Source organism: Rhipicephalus sanguineus, chromosome 3, assembly GCF_013339695.2.
Source record: "Rhipicephalus sanguineus isolate Rsan-2018 chromosome 3, BIME_Rsan_1.4, whole genome shotgun sequence".
NCBI lineage: Eukaryota > Metazoa > Arthropoda > Arachnida > Ixodida > Ixodidae > Rhipicephalus > Rhipicephalus sanguineus.
In genome coordinates, this window is record NC_051178.1 from 185,416,662 (window position 1) to 185,435,210 (window position 18,549).

The 18,549-nt window shown below is 46.6% G+C and overlaps 1 non-coding gene across 1 annotated transcript; it reads right to left on the reverse strand.

Moving 5' to 3' along the window:
* Positions 1–2,140: 2,140 nt before the first annotated feature.
* On the reverse strand, positions 2,141–2,222 carry Trnas-gcu (transfer RNA serine (anticodon GCU)). Its single transcript has one exon. It is a non-coding gene; the product is annotated as a tRNA-Ser (tRNA).
* Between the last annotated feature and the right edge of the window lie 16,327 nt (positions 2,223–18,549).

The window sequence follows — 18,549 nt, forward strand, 5'->3', positions numbered from 1 at the left end:
TCACGGTGGCAGGGGCAGCAGCGGTCCGTCGCCCACACTTCATCCGCTAGTGGTACCAGCGGAGTGGTGACGGGCACCACCGCGAAAGAGTTCTCACAGAGTGAAGAGTGAAGGGCACGCTGCAGCGATGGGCTTCCCTACACGCCGAACTCCGCAGAAGGGAAGCAAGAGTCGGGGGAACACGAATCGTTGAGGTGCATGAGAAACAGGGTTATCTGGAGGATTATCTCCAAGGCGTGGGATGGACGTGGAAGGCAATGCATTCTCGTACAGCGAGTTCGCCACGCGCCAGCGACGGTCGAGGCGCTGTAACGATACCAAGATGTTATTTATGTTTAGATGCCACGCATTTTGTTTTTATCTTCCTATGTAGATGTAGCTTGTAGTCGTATTACACACCTTGATGTGTTATCAGTGCAAATTTTTGCATGCTGAATAAAATGTTACCTATGTCACTTATCTTAATGAAAACCGACAGATAATGAAGCCAAGAAAGGTGCAGGGTACGTTAATCGTGCTGAGTTAGCTGTATTGCAGTAAATATTACGAAAATGTTTAGAAAGTAAAGTGGGCGAAGACGCAACTTGCCACCGGCAGGGATCGAACCTGCGAACTTCGGATAACGCACCCGATGCTCTACCAATTGAGCTACGGCGGCGGTCGTCCTCTCGTTCACTTTATAGGGTATTCATGTGCATGCAAACCTGGGAGAGTGAGCGCCGCTCGTAGCCATGACGGCGATTGCGGAATACATTATTTTTTTCCTCTGCCCGCTGGCGTCACGTCGTGTGGTATACTTTTAGGGGCGAAGCTCCTTAATGCAGCACCCGTTCGTCCCTCGTAGTCGTAGTAGTCGTAGTGCGTAACCAGTCTTACGCTTTGACCTCCAAGGTGGTGCCGGTGGGAGATTTTTCCTGTGCGTTGTTGAACAATAAAAAATTCGCAGCGTGCGCGTTAACTAAAAGCCGAATTCTTCTGTCTCTCATTCCCCATTAGCAGCCATTGGCATGTTCCAGTAGGAAACGTTAGTAGAAGTAGAAGTGTAAGTGTTAGCTAAAAGCCGACTTCTTCTGTCTCTCATTCCCATTAGCAGCCATTGTTTACCTCCAAGGTAGTGCCTGGTGAGATTTCTCCTGTGCGTGATTAAACAATAAAAATTTTGTTCAAAACGCCGTTGATTGATGAAATAAACCAACGAAAGACGCCAGATGTTTTGTAAAAGCAAAACGAAAGAACGCCAGATGTTTCTAAAGCAAAACGAAAAGACGCCAGCTGCTTAACGAAAGACGCCAGATGTTTTCTAAAGCAATGGATTTCTAAACAATAAAATTCACAGCGTAGATGTAAAATTAAAGTGAGCTGCAAGTCGTCATAACTCATCGAACCTTTAGTATAAACGCGCCCGATCTCACGTCGGTGATGATGTACTGGGCAGAATTCACGGAAGATTCACGGTTTACCGATGAACCTCCGCAGCTTCGCCCACTCATCATCATTCACTCCGTGGATATGCTGTGATTTTTTTTTTTGCCCGCTGGCGTCACGTAGCACGTGATGTTTTTTAACGAGCGGGCAGCTGACCAACAAGCCCTCGCATGCTACCTGAAGGCGTCAAGTCTGTCGTAACGAGACGTTCGCTACGAATGAGCCCTTAAAATTATCTTCTTATGTTACTTATGCTACTCTTGCAGCTTGACTAATATTTTGTAGTTTTGTATTTATATTTTACTATTCATCACAACTCTCATGTTTAAGTGTGTGCTCGTGCTGTTCTTTTTTTTTTAGTTGCACGATGTTGTCCTTGCTCTCCTTGAGTTGCACTATCCCTTTTTTTTTCTTCATCTTGCTTGAAGAATCCCTTGCTGTACAAGTGCCCCTCCCTGCCTCCTTTTGTCTTTTCTCCTTATCTTGCGTTGCCCAAATGTTGCTTCGCCGGAGCACAGAACGTACAGGGGTCAGGGCATCGGTCATGTGCACGCGAATGCCTTTAGTCATGACCCTTTTGGTTTTCCGCAAGAAAACTGAAAATATTTGCCAATAAAAAACGAATTCTTGAGCGATGCTATCAAACTGTAACCTGAGAAATTAAAATGAAACGCTGCGAGCGGCCTGCAAAACGGTTAAAGAAAAAAAAAAAGTTCGACGAGGATGGGATTCGAACCCACGCGGGCAGAGCCCATTGGATTAGCAGTCCAACGCCTTAACCACTCGGCCACCTCGTCCGGATGTCCATGGCGGCATAAAGGCATGGGACAAAGGAGATACTCGAAGCGACGTTTATATCCTGCTTGTCCTTCTTCTATACAAACAATTCAACAATCCATCACGTACAAGGGGACTCCGTCGGCGGATCTTGTCGCACGCGCAACTTCTGGGCAACAGTGCGTGCACAAGAGGCGCCCGATACGTATTGTAAGATGCGTGGAGGTTTTGTATATATATACTTTGTTGTAGGCGAGGTTACGATTATTTGCAAACGCCGAAGCAATATCAGTTAAGCAGCAAAGCTTCCCTTTTCATCCGTTTCTTTCTGAATGAGTACGACATGAGACATTCCTAAGATTTATTTTCTTTTTCTTAGTGGTTAGTTTCGTTCGGGTTAATCCTTTGTTTTATGCACATTATCCTTAACCACATGGCGGCCAAACACCTCTGCCCATTCTTTATACGCCAGAGATCGTATGTGTACGTAGTGCTTCTGATTATCTTTTTTTTTTTCGCAAAAGCTGAACAAGAAGCAGGCGGTCACGTGGCGACAGCTGCAGACCAGAACGTTTCCGAGCCCAGTGATCTTGAATCTCTGTTACCCAGAGCTTTATTCGGCAAGATGCAAGTTTTGCGAGGCCAGTGCTACCCTGGAACACACGTTATGGGAGTGTGACAGAGGTGGGGTTCCAGACGGAGACGCAGACTCGAACCGAACGCGCTGGGAGGCTGCACTGCTCAGCTTCGCCCTCGAGGACCAACTCTGGGCCGTCCAGCGGGCCGAGGCAGCCGCCAGAGCTCAAGGGCTCGTGGCCGACGCCTAGGTGGGAATATTAGCCCAAATCCCCGAAGAACTCGCCGGACTTTTTTTTAAATAAAGTTGCTCTCTCTCTCTCTCTCGTATTGTTTCATTCTTTCTAGTTTTTCGTTTTTATGTTTCTTTCATACTAACACCATGTTAATGGCATAGCCGGCTCTAACGTAGCCTACGATTCCATGTTTTTCCCATATAAACAAAAATATAATGATAAACCGTTGCGGATATGAGCCAATTCATGAGGGATTGACAACTACCATTGAATTATATTCGAAGTATCCCAACGGATCGTTCACTCAGCTGAATGTGCAGGTAAAGTAAATAAGCATATAACGTTTAAAAAAATTGCTCAATCGGTTTATATCTAAGTCTTCGGCACACTTCTGGCATCAGATATGAACAGAAACTACACATCATCACCCGACAAGGTGACGGCCAGTATGCCCCCTTTAGGCCTAAGAGGCAACCATTTCTGACCGTTTTCCAGCTTCAGGAAAACTGAGTGGTGTTGTATGGACTTTCACTCAGGGCTGGGCAGTATCGCGATAGCACATTAGAGATACGTTTGAGTATATGTACTTCTGTATCGATACACATGTGAAAAATATATTTGTATCTCAGTAGTGAAACATTTTTTACGATGTATCGATTATATCGCGATACTATGTAAGACAAGGGTACCTTTATTACTTTTTGTCGAAAACGAGCTGACGTCTTTCCAAGGAGACTTCTTTTGTGCTAAGCCAAGCAAAGGCGCGCCGCCACTCGGTGACATAGGGAAGGCGGCGAAGGGTTTCCTAGACACACAGAATATCCCATATGGTAAAGCGCCCGACGCCGCTGCATGACGGCAGAATCGCGGAGGCAGTATATTGTCGGTATCTGCCGACGAAAATCGCTGTCTCTCAAGGCCACGCTGCTGGGCTTCCTGGCCATGAAGGCGGTATTTAGTCTTCATAACACGAAATTGTGCTCGTCTGCAGCGGTAGAGAAACTTTTCTCGTTCGCGAGTCTTGTGTTGATGCCGAACTGACGCTGTCTAAAAGACACTCTATTTGAGAAGCTGCTGTAACGGAAGTGCAATGAGCGCAACAACCTTTTCAGCAAAACAGATCTCGTGTGTAAAATTAATGTTCATTTTTTCTTAATTCGCTTGTGTTCGTTTGTGATTCGAGCGTTATGATTGATTTGAAGTTTCAGCGCACTGCAACATTTTTATTTCTCTATATTATGCTTCACTTAATAAATGTCTATCTGGAGAACCAGGATCCCCGAAATAAACAATACCAGTATCGGTACTCTTGTATCTGTATGAGAAGATACAAGAATACGCATTCTTGTATTCCTCTACAAGTAGCACCGGAATCTGTATTCCTGTATACAAGAATACAGATGCCTGTATTCCTGTATCTGTATTCCGGGATACATCTTTCGTTTCTATGCGAAAGTATCTCCTAAATATACCCTTACTTCAAAGACAAATGTACCTCAGTAGCTGTATTTTAAGCTTCCAGCACGTGTATTTAAGTATCTGTATTCCGGAATACTTGTCCTGGTATTTCTTCCCAGCCCTGCTTTCGCTATGCCTTTCATCTCAATCGCGAGCGAACATCGAACGTTATCTCAGTGCTACTTCTTACACTTGATTTAAGCTTGCAGCACCCAAAACACTTAATGACGCTCACAAACGCACGAACATTTCTGTGCTATCGCTGGTGCTCGTATTAGCTCCAGAATAAACTCAACTGCTCGCGTCGTGCGTGAAATCTTATTGGAACCGCCTAAGACAATCACAAATTTTCCCAAACGTTTCGGTGGCAACACGTGGCAACACGAGCGGTGGCAACACGTGTAACCCTTTTCGTCTGTGAAGCCCGGACAAATGAAAATAAAGAAAGAAGCGATTTCCGAACAAAAAAAAGCACGCGGTATAAAGACGAAACAAGGTGGCACGTTGGCCTATAAGCCTGACATATGGTCTGACATATGGCCTGACATTGGCCTATTGGCCAATGTCAGGTCATATGTCACGGTATATAAGTAAGCACGACTACAGACGTCTGTTTATGTATGCGACGTCGCCTCCCGAGGCCTCCGTTCCAGCACACTATAATTGGATGTTGCCCCGGATCAAATATTCAATAAATGACCCACGCCCAGAATCGCTCAGACAAATTGCGGTCGATATATATAGACAGTTGCGCAAGTGGCCTACTGTGCGCATTATCAATCAAAAAAGAGGCGAAGCATACATTCTTCATCACGAGAGTCGAAGAACTGTAGAGCGACTAGGCAACAGAAAAATGGGACGACGATGACAACGACGCCGAAGCAGAATATGAGAGTGATTATTATTATTATTATTATTATTATTATTATTATTATTATTATTATTATTATTATTATTATTATTATTATTATTATTATTATTATTATTATTATTATTATTATGACGGCACTCTGGTATGTCCCTTATCAATAAAGATGTATGGCCAAGATCCTGGTGTACGACTTATCAGACGTCTTACTGCTAAACGGAATAAAAGGTGTCTATATACTCCGCAGGCATGCATTCGGTGATGCATTCTGTGATGCGTCCTCGGCTGCATATACATATATGCTAACTAGGGATTATAAATAAATATTCAGAGGGAAACACGCCAAAAAAAAAAAGACGAGAGCATTGAATAATTGCGCGGTCAGACTATCTGAAACAAAACAATAGGTAGTGTATTCCGGAACGATATAAAAGGACGAAACAGGAAATAACCTGCAGGTGGGGCTTGTTGGCGTGGGTCATCCATCTTGTATTATGAGCGGCGGCGATTAACAGCGGCAGCTGGTTAGCGGAGCAGTACGTCCTCATTTATGGTCAGCGGCCCGCGGAGCGTCCTTCTTGGTGGTCTTTTTGACGCGACCTCAAAACATGGCTCTCCTCTGGCGCGTGTTGTTGTCCTTCTCCTACTCTGTGAATGGCCGTGCCCAGTCGATCATATACTCTCCCTAGGTGCTCGTCGCGAGCGTCCGCCACCAGCACCGCTACAAACATGCATTTAGTAAATGGGGAAAACAGCTCAAAAGGAGACTAGGCACAAGCCAAGGAACACACTGGACGAGCGCTGATTCTTCGTGCTATTTCACCGTGCACTTTATATCGACGTCCAATGGTCACTAAAAAACATCACTAATTACCTGTGACTAATGTCACTTTCTCTAATTAACGGCTATTAATCAACTCAGTACTCACTTAATTTGCTTTGATAATCATCACATAATTCATTTTCATTATGTACCATTCATTCACTACTGACTTCAACAAATTTTCTCAGCTTCATGTTTACAGGCGTGAAGCCCCGTGTATGCGGTATACAGGGTCAATTTCTGTGAAAACGTAACAGTAATGTGGGCTCCCGTTTTGCTTGAAGTAAGTCTGAAAAAAAGCCAGCCGAAGCTACATCAATGCACAGATGTGTTGAATTGTTCCAACGGCATTGCGTCGCAAACGTAAGACGCTGAAAAGCCGGTGCACGTACACTTACCCGAGGAAGAAATCCGCACGTGCTTAAATTATGCATTCCCATATTCTTTATTCATATATGTTCTAATTAACAGCGGACTGCATTATTTAAGAAGGAGGCGCTGTTTGCTGCCTCACAAATCCCCTCTCCCCTCTGATTTCAAAAAAGAAGGGCCATGGCAGCCCTTTAACTCCGCCGTCAATGCCAACCATTGTATTCGGGCCGAGCTGAAAGCACACGACCTCCGAGTTAATTCCTTTGCGAATGCCAGGTGGTTTCGGGCTCCTTAGTTCGCCTGCTGGAAACCAGAGTCAGTCCCGAGTATTAACCCTAATTAGGTTGACCGGACATGCTAATGCCCGACAGCTGAGCAATGAACCACCGTGGTCACATTAGCGTGTTAATGGTCTGCAGTAAATTTCGAAAAATAAAAGAAAGCAAGAGAAGCGACGATCATGCAGGAAAGTTCGCAGCACAACCCTTAAACACTGTCTGATTAGTGGTTGGGTGTGTGCTGACGCATTATTGATGCCTCAGACGACCGATGTCTGGCTAAAGGTTGTCGTAGTCACCGTTAACTATAGGTAATTAAGGGGTTTAGGTTGGATTTCATTCTGTGCCGGTGATTTCGGCTATTGCAGGTCCGAGTCTCATTATTAAAGGATTTAGATCTAAAGGCGGTGGTCTGGCAACATACACTGGCTACGTGACTAGCGATAGGGAAGGCATTCGAGTGAGCCCACCCGTTAGGGCAGGGCGTGTCGCTAAGGTATGATAATACCCTCTGTACACGGGATGTATTTCACGAAAACTTCAGAGTTGAAGTAAGTTCACTACAAAATTCAAAATTGTAGTGGCTCAACACTTTATGATGCACATGCCCAGCTCATCTGCACAAAACAATCACTAGGTCCTCTAGTCATACTGCAGAAGCAAGCCTTACGGGCTATTGCTGATGTACCCTACAATGACCATACGCGTGATTTGTTTCTAAAGTTCAAAATTATCCGAGTTGGCCATCTATATGAGTATCAGCTTATGTGTTCTTTTAAACGTGAAACGACTAAGCGTACTACTCATATTAGGAACATCGCAAACTTGTTAACCAACCAATCATCTCGCTTAAACCGACACACTGAACATTGGGCAGTTCCGCGACCACGCACAAAGTATGGTTTTCATACACTTTCCTACTGTCTTCCCTCCACTCTAAATAAATATAAACTATGCGATGAAAACATACGTTATGTTCCTAAAAACGCATTGCTTCAACTAATATTATGAATATCAACCTTGCTTTTGTGTTTCTTGAAAATGTGTGTTTCTTGCTGATGCTTATCACTTTGCTTTGTGTATTTCTATTTTAATATTGCAACAAGTGGGAATATTTGTCATGTTGCTGCTGTTATTGTATGGGGAGGTGGGACCAGTCAAGCTGCCTATATGCAGCTTTTATCCCACCATCCTTGCTGTGTATACATGTTTTGTAACTATGTGGCAATAAACTTCAACTTCAACTTCAAACTTCAAACTTCAAAAAATCTACTAAGTCGCATGCAGTCTCGCTGCTAATGCTGGGAACATGAATGATTTTGTGTGTGTGTGTGTGCGTGTGCGCGTGTGCGTGCGTGCGTGCGTGCGTGCGTGTGTGTGTGTGTGTGTGTGTGTGTGTGTGTGTGTGTGTGTGTGCGTGTGTGTGTGTGTGTGCGTGTGTTTGTTTGTGTGTGTGTGTGTGTGTGTGTGTGTGTGTGTGTGTGTGTGTGTGTGTGTGTGTGTGTGTGTGTGTGTGTGTGTGTGTGTGTGTGTGTGTGTGTGTGTGTGTGTGTGTGTGTGTGTGTGTGTGTGTGTGTGTGTGTGTGTGTGTGTGCGTGCGTACGTGCGTGCTTGTGTCCCGTTTCCTAGATCATACTGCCATCAAACTTATTGGTACTCTGGGTTGGACACATGATGCGGCCCCATTATTACAGGCCATATTTCACGTTAATTTGGCGTAACCGCAACGGTGGCTCAGTGGTTAAAGCACTCGGCTGTTAACGCGAAGGACGCGGGTTCGATTCCGGCCGCGGCGTCGCATTTAGACGGAGGCGAATTTAGACGGAGGTAATATTTCCAAATCCCTCTACTACGGCGTCTCTGCTAATAGTATCGTGGTTTTGGGACGTAAAACCCCTACAGCTACTACTTAAAGCACCTGTGATGGTCTAAATTGTCCGGAAGTCCACTACGGTGGGCCTCATATTAGTATAGCGGTTTTGGCTCGTAAAACCCCAGCTGTTAGTACTTATGCTCATGGCATTGCAGGCTCTAACGAAGCCTGCCTTCGCATTTTTTCGCATTTGAACAAAAATTATCGAAGAATGGCCGCGAGCGGGAAAAACAAAAATTGCACACACTTCTCGACCTCGACCTTAGCGTAGTAAACACGAACCCCTTCCGTTTCCTGAACTGCCTCTACACGTGGAAAAAGCGAAACAAGGAGCGCCGCAGAACCCGCTTCCCAGAAAGGATCCAGCCGGCGCAGTCAGAGATTCCGGGATAACAAGGCTTTGCTCTTTGCGCCGACACCGGTGTCACGGCTGTCCGCGACAGGCAATACTTCTTACCGCTTCCCATGCAAGCAGAAAATACAGCATCGACCGAATACCGTGCAGCAAGAAAAAAGAAAGAAACGAAAACGATCAGCCGAGGCTCTGCCCGGCCGCGATCACACGTGCTTCACAAATCCATCCACGCACTTTCGTGCGCCACGCTCCAGGTGTAATGACGTGCGGGGGTTGGTTCGTCGGCACGGGGGCCATCTCCTCCTCATCCTTATCCTCCAACTTACTGGGAGTGCTTCTCCCTCCGGGGGCTGTCTGGCGCGTTGTTGACCTTCTTTTTACAACTGCGCGAGGATAGAGAAGGAAATAAAGCTTGCACCTCGTGTCGGTGCCCCCTGCAATGTCGTGCCCCGAAAAGTCCTCGAAGCAAGAGTTCGCCCTCGAAAATCTCAAAAAACAGTCACGGCCAGGCAAGAGTGTTGAAAACCAATAAAACGAAAACAGACTAACGTTAATACGCTGACTCTAGCTTACTTTCCATAAAGACGCTACGGAAATTAACCTCCCCAGCGTCGGCAGCGGATGTCCGCAATTTATACTCTGGTCTCTGGGTATTGTACATGCCTTGGGGAAAAGATAGTGCGCGATAGCGTACTTAGAAGTGTGAACCTTAAGGAGTAATCGACCTAGAGATTGCGAACTATTACTCGTGAACACCGCATTTTACGAGCCACCTTTGTAGTACCCGAACGAAAGTGCACTACTCGCATATATTCACTTTCATTGGGAGATTGCGCTGTGTGGCAACACGAGAGTAATATGCCCCCCTCCCCCCCCCCCCCTCGCCCTACTCAGCCCCCTAAGCTCACACCAAGGGTTGGTTAAGAAACACATCCACCAAATTACAATGTCTAGACACATTTCAAGAGAGGCACGCTAACGTGAAACTAGATACATTGCACTGGTTGATGGTTTCGCTGCTACTCTGTGTTACGGGCGGAAATAATTGGAAAAGACAGGTCACTTTAAAAGAAAAAAAAAACGAAAAAGAGAAGGCAAGGAGGATAACTAGGCACATGCCCGGTTGGCTACCCAACGCTGTGGGAATGGGAAAGGGGAGTATATAGATGAGAGAGAGAGAGGGAAGGAAAGATGGAAAATATCAGTAGAGTGCTACCGCAACATACGCGTCAGAGGAGGCAGGGAGGTTAACCAGAAACATGTCAGGTTCTCTGCCCTACGCTGGAGGAATGGGAAAGGGGAACAGAAAGATGCGAGTGACAGAGGGAGAGGAGGAAATAAGAAAATGAGCAATAAATGCGCTGACGCGTGCGTGTCGGTGGCACTATACAACAGCCAAAGGCCTTCACACAGGCCCGTATTCCTCAAAAAGCACAGAAGGGCTTGCACTGCCTTGTGTGCCGACGAGCGGCATAAGCATACACATAGCGCACGCGCCCACCAAATTGACAATTTGACACGTCAAGTTCTGTGTCTACTTTCTTAGCCAAACAGCTGATGGCACAGGCATATGGATACGCATACATCACGTACACCAACGAAAGCACACACGCGTTAAAATATTCGCAGCCTTGGAAAACCCAGCAGCACTTTCGCACGACGGGAGCACTAACTGGAAGACAAAAAGCTCGCCTAAATAGCGATAGAAGTGGGGGGATTGAGGGCGCTTTGTACGCGGGCTTGTTCTGTGGTTCGACTGCTCGCAGGATTAAATTGCGGCTCGAGACGCACTGCTCGTCAGCCGTATTGTTCTTCGTCTTACTCGAAGCCTGCAGTCTCCCGAGCAACGAGGTCTTCGTAGTTCACGCGGTGTGTTACTTGAACAATAATTGCACTCAGTCTATGTGACACGGGTTCTCCCAGAATTTTGCTTTCGCCTTAAAAAGAAAACACATGAAACTGCGGGCACGGACAAGCGATTGCGGAACCAACGAAGGCTGCAGACACTATAAATGTACACACCGGATCCTCGCCGTACTTGGAACCCAATAAGCCGACAAGCGAAGCTAGGTTGTGCGCATGACGCAAGACGGAATCTCCTTCAGCCGAGCGAAAAAGCAGGCGAGAAACGAGAAATCACGCAGCTTTCTTCGATAAAGTAGAAATGGGACGGCTTCCACGTGAAATGGGTATTCGGTGTCTCCGCTTCATCGAAAGTTTGGCGAAGCCTGCACTGATGAAGCAACAAGGGTTCTGCCGTGATGCGGGTGTACTGAGGATGTATTTACCGACGCCTCAGTGGAGAGGTTTCATAACTGAATTTCGCTGGAGGCAGACGAAATGTTTCGCGCCGGCGTTTTATTTTTCTTCTTTATTTGACTGCTTGAGACTTTGCACCGACTGCTGCAGTAACTTTACAAAGAGGAAAAGATAGACCGTTTATTTTCTTTCTATTTTGTTGCAGCAACCCGAAGCAGTGCTTCATTAAGGTCGTTAGGGTCGACATGGTTTCAGCTCAAGCGAAAAAACAAAGTGACAGTAATGATAAATGTTTATTTATCATTACTATCACTTTGTAATAGCATCAGTGGTTGTACGAAATTAAGCACATCCCATAACAATCAACAGCGGTAACTTCAAAGTTTAGAAACATACATAAAAAAGTACATTTCATACGGTGTCATAAATATTTTAGTTAAAAGTGTATAATAGACGTGATTCGCAAAATACAAATACAATCCTGGAACAACTGTGCAGCAGTGGACGACGGACTAAAGGAGGGGGACGATGAGAAGCCCCGTTAATCACGTGAATCACGAAAAACAAAACTAAAAAAAGCGACGCGACAGTCAACAACCGTGCAGTAAATGTAGAACCTTATCCCGTTAACACTGTCTGATTAGAGGCTGGGAGTACGCTGATGCATTATTCATGAAGCGGACGACCCGTGTCCGGCTGAAAGTTGCCGCAGTCGCCGTTCACTCGGTAATAGACTCGTTAACTCGGCGCCTGCCTTCGTCCCCTTCAATCGTCCATCGTCAGCTGCTACACTGTTCTTTTTTTTTCGTGAATAATCACGAACTAGCCCAGTCTCACACACTTTTACAAATACAATGTTGGACGCACAAAAGTAGCGAACAGCCAAAAGGCTCGAGCATGGTGTGTTTCTAGGCTATGCAAGTTGCAATGATGACATAGGGCCGGGTACAATGACGCTTTAGTTTTTGTCTGTATGACTTTGCGCAGAAGAAAAGCGAACGCACAAAACTGAAGGCTGCGGCTCATCAAGCGCAGATTGACAGTGGTTAGCCACCAGTGGTCAGCCACCACGGTTTGCTACTCACCGTACACACGTAGCGTCACTTTGTACGCCCCTACACAGGTCACTTCATTGTAAAAGTTCGCGCACCGTATTGATCACAATATTGCCGGACGAAAGGAATGCTTCGCTAACTTAGTTTTAAAGACGGCTCTTAGCAGAGGCGTTCGACTGTGGCCACCAAATTTCATGCAACAGCATTTGCACGATGAATCGTCGCAATGGACGAGAGGTTGCTTTTCGTGCTACTGGGATCTGATCGTTTTTTTTTTTAGTTGCGCCAACATGGGAAGATAGGCTACGTCACAGGTTTCTGAGCAAAAAGCTATGAAATCATTAGTCCACTAACAAATAAACAAAAAAAGATATCGAGGAGAGAATGTTCAGAATCGCTATTCATTTACGAACACCGAATCACAAAGTGAGCCTCTGCGAGCCCAATCATCTGATTCATCACACCTGCGCTCACTTGTAAGATGTCAGTAACCGTGATTTGATTATGTGCACATCGGGACCAGACTTCTGGGACCATGTTATAGGCGAAAAAAAGAGGTGCGGTTCTGGCGCGCAGCCTGAAGTTAATGATGCATGAAATGTCTTTTGAAGCTCATGCACGGCCCGTACTTCAAATAATGAAACTATGCTGTTGTTGCTGTTGTTGCAAAAGACGTGTACACCGGCGCTCTATGACTGTGCAGATGTGTTGCTTTTGCGGGGATGGAGCTTAACACTGTCACTTGGCAGAGCGCTGTCGCGCTATTATTCTATTAAGGGATAAACACGGCACCGTCTCTTCCCAAGTGTATAGTTAAAATCGCTTATCTCCATGCTTCCTAAGCGAGAGAACTAATTATAGTTTCTTCCGACCTCCTTGGCGCATGACTGATCACTGCGTGCTAGTTATGATCTTTGACAAAATGAATAGAGAAGGCGCGTCACGTGGCGCAAGGTTACAATCGCAAGATAACCTCCTTTCTTTCTTCTAGCGCCGCGTCTTTCAAGTACCTATGCACCAACTATAGTTGCTGAGAGTCTGCGCTAGGTTGGGCTATAAGCCCAACATAGCGTACTGTTAGAGAAGACGCGATAGCTAAGCCTGAAATTTTTACTCGTGCTTGTTAATATTGTTTTGCGTGGAAAGCTTCTAGATGTAGGCAGCAATCTATAATTCACAAACTATAACTCTGGAGTAGTTCTTGTTGACGTTTTTTTTTCTACATTGACCCAGTGCCTGATGTTAAACGTACTTCCACGCGATCTACCAGGGCTGGCCGTAACCATGACAACTGACTCTCAGCCACAGTAAAGGTCCTCATCATTCCCACCAAACGCGGTGACTCAAAGCTGCCGCGCACACGGATTTCGTTAAGCGAAAACTTCCTGTCGCCTAACCAACAGTTGCGTTGTGTTGTTTATTACAATTATTTGTGCTGTGTTCCCTTTTCTTTTTATCCCCTGAATCCCCCCGCCAATGACCGCGTTAACTGCTGCATTTTTTTTTTTCTGTAGGTCTCATGCGTCGCGTCACTGAACACCAGGGGCAACCGTTAAGTCTGCAATTAAGGGCCAGCTTTCTTACCACCGGCGGCATTGCGATAAGCCTTGAGACTTGTAATCCTACTAATCAGGCGGATTGTTGCCCGATTCCAGGAAACTGTCCTACTTCTGTCGCAACTGCAGGCCATTCATTCCGAAGTAATCAAGCCTGTGTTTGCCTGAACCTGCTCTACTGCTCGACATGTTGACGCGTTAGCAAACACTGCGGCGTCTGGATTTCTGTTCTCGCAGTCGCTGGTGTCTCGCATTTTTTAATAAAACCTTAGCTCCGATAATGTAATCACTCATGCCGTCTAGATGCATTTAGCTTCATCATGCCTGCGATCGCAAAAAAACACTGATTGTCACGACCCCTACTTGAAACGCAGAACATCCACCGTAGGATGAAAATCTAGACCAGTTTGCGCCTGTAAAATATTGAAACAATGCAAAAACGACGGTCTCTAGTTCGTTTTCAGCAGTTTTCTGTTTTCTCCTTTTTTTTCACGCTGCTCTTTATTACGCCTATCCCGAATGAACTTGTTGGCGAGCGTTTTTAAGTTAAATTAATTTTTATCGACTTTTGTTTTACTGCAACTTTCCCGCATTGTTTCTTTTTTTTTTTATCCAAGACTTTGACGCCGTGAGCTTTACACTGGTGAATTGCTGGTAAGTGTAGAAGACAAAAAAAAATTTTAACGAGATAGAACAAGTCCATGTAGAGACCACACGCGTTTGCTCAAGGTGCATATGTGAAGAGTCTGCAATGCTGTGAGATCGAGTCACGTGGCTTTCAGCTGGATCTGGCGGATGTACATGTGCAATCCTAAGAACTAAGAGAACACCCCCCCCCCCCAACTTTCTTCCTATGACATGCCTAGCGCTTCAACGTTAGCAAAATATTAGGCGCATGGTGAGGCCTGGTGTATGCATATGCAGGCAGATGAGATTAAGAAGTTTGCGAGTATAACATGGCCGCGGCAAGCAAGCGACGGTTAATTGGCGAAACATGGGAGGGGCTTTTGCCCTGCAGTGGCCGTGGTCAGGCTGAGGATGTTTATGATGATTGTGAGGCAGCCGCTCCATTTTTTGCTGGAGACAGTTTGAAAAGTACGTTGTTGACGTAAGGCAGCCTTTCATGGCGAATACGGCTCTTGAACACGAAATTAGAGGCCACGTTTTTTTCTTCTGCTAAGTTACTTTCCTAGTCATTACACTGACCCTGTCTTAAATACACGACATTCGTCATTCCGCACGAGATATAATCTTCTCAAAGTTGTCGAGTATTCCCAGCTCCATTTCTCTAGATCTCCTTGCCGGCTAATGAGAAACGCGCGCTAAGACATCGCCATTTGGACACTGCAGGAGCGCAGCCTATGTAATTAGGGCGCGAGACAGAGAGCGCGCACGCGCTCTCCTTTCCCGGAAAAGCGCGCCCATCCAGACGCACGACACAGGGAGTGCGTGTGGTGTTTTTCCTCCAGCGCGTCCTTTTCAATCCCGGGAAAATCTCCTTAAGGAAACGATCGCCACTCGGTAGCTGCGAATGGGCTTCCGGTTTCCCACGCGTTTCCCCGAACGCTCGCATTCTCGTCGCTGTACGAATAACAGGCGCGTCCTGTGTTCCGCAGAATATACGAATATATATTTGTAATGCATAGGGAGCCTTCATAAACACGGCACTCCCTGTATAAACACCTCGTAACGCGCAGAGATGCGCGCAGCGCTCGGCACTGGTGGACAACGAGATTGTTCCGCCATTCGGTATTTAAATGGTTTTCGAAGAAAATATCGGGTAGTTTTCCCCCGTCTTAGCCGAATGCGCAAGGGACCATATGAGTTCTCTTTTTTTTTCTTTGGTGAAAGTATATGTAAGCAACTTCGTAGGCATGGACGGGCTACAGCTTTAAAGCATATATGTCCCTCCTTGGCCGCTACACCTCCACTACCCCACGAGCCGCGTTTGGCGTCCTTTTACGCACGTGTGGGGTGATTGTACTTAGACAGCCGAGCGCCAGCGCGCGTTCATGTATGCGGTGTACGAAAATTACCTCCTCGTCTCACATGTCCACAAGGGAAACTTTCCCGACGCTGCGCGGGATACAAAGGACGCGTCGCATACGAAAATGGGTGTTATGGAAAAAGCATGTGAGAAGCATGAATGGGAAATCACCGACACCGACAGAGCAGTGTGGCAAGAGTTGTCGCAAAAGACATGGGCATTGTGTACCTGCGAACAAACGACAAAGAATAAGCTCTAACTATGACTGAAGCAAACCTTCGTTTACCTGTCGGTCGCACGAATGCGCTATTTCGAGGCCGACACTCATAACGGTTATTTAGCGCAGTGTCGTACATTGTGCGTACGTGCTAAGTGTGGCTACATTACCATATGCGGGCCATTGGAGATGTTATTATAAGAATGTCGGGGCTCGCGCCGAACTATTTCTGGAGAGACTCAAAGAAAGACGGCTCCATCGAACCAGCGTGCGTGGGCTAGCGTCCCTTCCTTTGTGACGTGACAAGGCATTATCGTGGGCGTTCCTGCGAGCTGTAGGCCTACAGCCAGAAAGGGGGCCGAGAAAGGTAGGAGACAAGAGAGGGGAAGGGAGGGGGGGAATCATACCCCTCTCGGACATTCACCATTTGTATAAATATACCTACGCGCACACATACAAACACACGAGCGCACGTGCATATAGGGGTAAGACCCTTCCCAAAATAACGCCCCAGTTATGCACCTGCTGCGAGCATTCGCGTGGCAGAAGCAAGAAATACTTACAGAAAAGAACATAAGCTTGTCACGTGACAAAAATAGCATTCTTTTCATTCTTTTTTGATACAGCCTTAGGAGATTTTTTTAAGACTAAAATAAAAAAAATGTAAATTTGGCCTAATTAGACTTCATTATGGTCGGCTTAATTAGCCGATACCATGCTCAATTATCCTTGGGTACATTTGGCTATACTTGCCTTGGCTCAGTCTAATTAGCTTAATTAGGGTTAATTAGAATAATTAGGCCACATGACATTCAAACATCTCGGGTGGGCTTGGTTCGATCACACACCACTTCAGTAGTCTTAATTAGGATGTGTCTTAATCATAGCTCGGCACACTCACTCATGAGTGCACTCACTCACACTCACTCACACTCATTTGAGCGTTGCGAGTGTGAGTATGAGTGAGTACTCATGAGTGTGAGTGGACGTGAGTGTGAGTATGAGTGAGTTCTCATGAGTGTGAGTGGACGTGAGTGTGAACGTGAGTGAGCACTCATGAGTGTGAGTAGTTGTGAGTGTGAACGTGAGTGAGCACTCATGAGTGTGAGTGGACGTGAGTGTGAACGTGAGTGAGCACTCATGAGTGTGAGTAGTCGTGAGTATGAACGTGAGTGAGTGCTCATGAGTGTGAACGGACATGAGTGTGAACGTGAGTGAGCACTCATGAGGGTGAGTAGGCGTGAGTGTGAACGTGAGTGAGCACTCATGAGGGTGAGTAGGCGTGAGTGTGAACGTGAGTGAGCACTCATGAGGGTGAGTAGGCGTGAGTGTGAACGTGAGTGAGTACTCATGAGTGCGAGTAGATGTGAGTATGAACGTGAGTGAGTGCTCATGACTGTGACTGGACGTGAGTGTGAACGTGAGTGAGCACTCATGAGGGTGAGTAGGCGTGAGTGTGAACGTGAGTGAGTACTCATGAGTGTGAGTAGATGTATGAACGTGAGTGAGTGCTCATGATGTGAGTGGACGTGAGTATGAACGTGAGGTATCCCTCAGGAGGGTGAGTAGGCGTGAGTGTGAACGTGAGTGAGTACTCATGAGTGTGAGTAGATGTGAGTATGAACGTGAGTGAGTGCTCATGAGTGTGAGTGGACGTGAGTGAGTACTCATGAGTGTGAGTAGGAATGAGTATGAACGTGAGTGCTCATGAATGCGAGTGGAGGTGAGTGTGAACGTCAGTGAGCACTCATGAGGGTGAGTAGGCGTGAGTATGAACGTGAGTGAGTGCTCATGAGTGTGAGTAGTCCTGAGTTTGAACGTGAGTGAGCACTCATGAGGGTACTATTAGTGTGAGTGACTGAGTACACTCTAAAAAAGTCAAAAGAGGGCCACAGTCGCGTGACTCTCTTCGGGTGTCCATTTGATTCCTTTTGGAAGGTAGATGAGAGTAAGAGAGCATTTGGGCTGAAGTCACGGGACTCTCCTAAAGCGCGTTTCTATTGGCTTCCGCGATGAAGGCGCCGTCGTACGCGCCATACGTATCGCGCGTTTGCCGTTCGGCGCCGTTCTGGCGCGGCGGCTCGCCTCCCTCGCCGACGGAGCCAGCCGGGCTGGCACCGCGCCTCGGCCTTCCCTCTCAGTCTGCTCGGTCTTTTGGAATGCGTTGTGGGTTGCGTCGGTTGCGCGGGTTGCGTCAGTTGCCTGTCGTGCAGTTTTGTGTTCGATCAAAAATGCGCATCTTCGGTGGCGTTGACGCCAGGCTCCGTGCTCGAAGTCACGCTAGGAGGGCGGAATATTCATGGAGCTGCGTTCACGGACAACGTGCGCCCGTTAACGGTGAGTGTACTGGTTTCGTAGGCACATATATACAGCTTTAGCTGGGCGTCTGCAGCAGCTCTGCGGAAGTTATCTGCAGCCATTTTCAACAGTAGCC